The following is a 3926-nucleotide window of genomic DNA, read 5'->3' as shown; positions in this document are numbered from 1 at the left end:
AAAAAAAAAAAAACACGACAATTCCTCCTTAGCCCATCCATAGCCGTTCCCCTCTCACCGCCGCACGTCCGCCCCGGCCGACGGGGACGCCACCGCTCGGGTACGGCGTGCGTGCTCCGTTTACGCGTCGAGCCCTCGCCGCGGAGCTAAGCGACGGTTTCGCCCACGGGCACGAGGCCGCGCCCAAGCGCGCGTGGCCGGGGCTGCCGCGGCTCCGGCGGCCGACGCCGGCAACGCGCGCGAACGGCTCTGTGGCGGAAATGCAGAACGATGCGCGTGGGAATCGTAAGTTCTCGAGCTCAAGCTTCCGAGTCCGAGCAGTCTATCCTCATTTGTTACATTATGCTCCTGCTGTAGCCAAATCCCCCGCTATAATGTTCTTGGTCGACTCAATTCTGCGGAAAAACGTTGAGGGCTAGCTAACTAGAGCATTTAAACATTTACCATTTTACCTTCTTTAGAATATTTGATTGATGACATGCGTGGAGGTATATGCTGGTAATACTAGCTTACATTTTTATACGCATCCAGTTCGAGAAACTACATTACACCCTAGATCGAGGCCTACGACATCTACTAATATCTTGCTCTGTTTGCATAGCAGAGGAGAACTGGGAATGACGCGCATAAAGTCCTGGCAAACAATGAAGACTTCAGCCATGTCTTAGTACAGGAGGGAAGAAAAGCACAATGTTCATAAGAACCAGATTTTCAGCACCGCGTCTGTTAAGAACTTAAGATCTCCATCACCGCCTTCTTCGAAGGGGAACCACATTTTCAGTGTGATCATCATATGCTAACCTTGCAATAAGGAAGCATGCAAGCAAAACAAGAGCAATGAGCCCCCCCGCGGTGATTCCAATAACTAATGCAGGACGCAAGTTGTTCCATCGCTTCCCAGAGGCTGGAGATGGTCTTGAGTTGCAGTCATTGTTGATCATAGGCCCGCATAGCTTTGGATTCCCACTGTAGCTGGAATTTGAAAAAGAATCAAACTGTCCTCCACTTGGAACTTCCCCTTCTAGCTTGTTGTTAGAAACATCAAATCTGGAAAGGAAGTGCAGGTCACTCAGTGCAGATGGTATTTCACCTGTGAGCTGGTTGTTCGACAGATCAAGAATTTGCAGGTTTGTGAGGTTGCAGATTTCTTGTGGTATTTCACCAGTTAAGCTATTGGAGCTTAAATTCAGGATGTCGAGCATTTTTAGCTCACCAATCTCAGGGGGAATTACACCAGTGAAATTATTGTTGTCCAGACACAATTTGCCGGGAAAAGCACCGACTGTCCGGTATTGACGTGATGGCGTCCAAAATACAGGCAACTCAAGGAACCTTGTGTCCAACTTGGCAGCATTTCTCTCTGATAGTAACATCGGCATCTTTGCCAATGCAGCTGGTATATCCCCTGTAAGTTTGTTGCTTGATATATCTAGAACAAACAGGTAGCCCAGTCCATCAATCCAGGATGGTATTTGTCCAGTGAGCTGATTTGATGATAAATCTAGCATCAGCAATTTTGCAAGCTTTGATATCCAAAGAGGTATTTGCCCGGTCAATGGGCAATCATCTATGGTCAATACCTGAAGGCTCTCAAAACCATAAAATGTTTCATCTTGTGGTATGGTTTCACCCTTGAAATTGGTTCCCATCATCAGGGATGTGAGATTCTTGCAGCCCTTGAGCATCTGAAGTGCATTTGTGATATTTATAAAAGAGTTGCCGGTAATTGAAAAGAAGGATAGGGACCTGAGATTTCCAATGGTTGGTGAGAACTGCCCATGAAATTGATTGAAAGCCAGGCGTAACGCAACTAGGTTGGTGCATGAGTAGATACTTTCAGGAATTGTACCGGTGAAGTTGTTCACTGAAAAATCAGCTTTCTTTAGATCCAACATGGTGAAATTGACTCTGCTGAGATCCCCGGTAAAACTGTTGTTTCTGAGGGTAATGTATCTGAGATTTGAGCAGTTACCCAGGGCCGATGGCAGCTCGCCATACATATGGTTGTTGTCCAAATAGAGTTGCTCCAATCTTGTTAGCTGGCCAACAGAATCCGGAATCTTGCCACTGAGACCAGTCGATCCAAGATTAAGAACAGTCAGACTGCTTAGTTTTGCTATGTGGGAGCCATCAAGAACTCCTTGCAAGAAATTGTTGGGTAAGGAGAGCTGCTCCAGTGAGGTAGCATTGAAGAGTCCGTCAGGGAGAGCTCCAGTAAGGTTGTTGTGGCCAACTTTGAGCACTCTCAGCATAGAGCAACTGCCAAGCCCCAGAGAAATATTGCCGCTGAATTGGTTATATGATAGGTCAAGCATGGCAAATGATGGGGCATTGATGCAGATAGAAGATGGTATTTGTCCTGTAAAGCTGTTATTGCTTGCATTAAGAGCAACCAGATTCTTCGTCACCTCCCATGTTGTCAATGGGAACTGTCCTGTGAAGGAATTGCTTGAGATATTCAGTACCTGGAGAGGAAGGCTGGGGTTTGAGGATTGCATCTCTTGTAGATGACCTTTGAGGCGGTTGAAGCTGACGTCGAGGCCAATGATGCTTCTGGAGAAAACTAATCCTATTGGTAGACTGCCTTCGAGCGAATTATGGGACAGGTTTAGGTGCAACAAGCCTGTAAGATTGACGAGGGATGGCGAGATGCCCCCTTTAAGACCTCTGGCGGCCAGCAAGACATCTGTGACTGTCCCATCGCTGCTGCAGATGATGCATTCCCATTTGCAGCAGTCTGTGCCATTCACCCATGAATCGTTGAGACCACCGTTGCCATCTGGAGTGAGCCCATCTAGGAAGTTGATGAGAGAGCTACTCTCCTGCTCCGTGCAAGAGCTGGTAGGAGAGGCAAAGAAGAGCAGGAGGACAGCAGCAAATCCAAGGAAAGTCATGGATAAACTTTTGCTGTTTCTGGGCAAGGAACGGAGCTCTTGCATGGTGTTCTCATGAATCTCGCCTGAAACCATCTGGCTAGTTGTACTGCTCTGAACACTACTAAAAGCCGCCTGAGATTTTTAGTACTGAAGCCATGAGAAAAACAGGAAGAGGATGGTGGTGCGGTGCTCAATGGCTCGTCGCCTTATGTAAACTGGATGAACATGTGCAAATAGGTAGGTAAGATTTCCTCTTATTTTGAGGAAAGCTATACTTTTGGAAGCTGAAGACTGAAGAGGAGCAGTGACTTAGTCCAAAGGTGTGCAAATGGACGCAAGCAACTAATTTGAAATTTCTGCAAGTAGTTGAAACTGGGTGTGTACTGCAAATTATAAAATTATAAGTCAACTCTTGAGAGAAGGATACCTACAAGAATACGAGGGTTGCTGGGTAAGTATGGTTGGTCATGTTGTACTTATTTTATCCTACTACCAATATGTACTTTAAGTACAAGTCTCTCTGCTATTACAGCAGTCACTGTCAGAAAATAAACAATTTTGGCCATTTTGATTGGAACCACATGTGGAGAGAGCCCTGGTAATACAGACACACTGAAGGAAAGTACTAGCAGTTAACAATTCATCATACAGGTAATGTAAAAGATGTAAAAACTTTATAAGGAGATACCCGCACATATTGTATTAATGGTACTTGTATGTAACTTACTGCCCTTTCAGCCTAGGTGCTCCTTGTCAGCAGGCGAGCAAGGAGTCGAATACTTGTCAGTGATGCCCTTGCTAGGGTACTGCCGACCAGGGTTTGGGCTATCAAAAGAAGGACTAACCATCCTTTGCCATACTGAGTGTCTGCTGTCTGTTGACTGCTTGAGCATGGTGAAATGATATTATGGTCCAAAACTCCAAGTGGAGCTCCTCCAGTCTCCCGAGCTGGCCTACAAAACCGGCGATCTTGCCGCAAGCTGAAATTCTCCTATAAAGTTGCTGTGCCAGGCTCTGACCGTGACCGGATTGTTCATCACCTCCCACGTT

General features: G+C 46.4%; 1 pseudogene; it reads right to left on the bottom strand.

Moving 5' to 3' along the window:
* Nucleotides 1-610: 610 nt before the first annotated feature.
* Nucleotides 611-2894, bottom strand: LOC119331555 (annotated as a pseudogene).
* Nucleotides 2895-3926: the final 1032 nt, after the last annotated feature.

Source organism: Triticum dicoccoides, chromosome 7A, assembly GCF_002162155.2.
Source record: "Triticum dicoccoides isolate Atlit2015 ecotype Zavitan chromosome 7A, WEW_v2.0, whole genome shotgun sequence".
Classification (NCBI taxonomy): Eukaryota; Viridiplantae; Streptophyta; class Magnoliopsida; order Poales; family Poaceae; genus Triticum; species Triticum dicoccoides.
The sequence above is the reverse complement of the archived record's forward strand: the minus strand, read 5'-3'. Positions and strand labels throughout refer to the sequence as shown.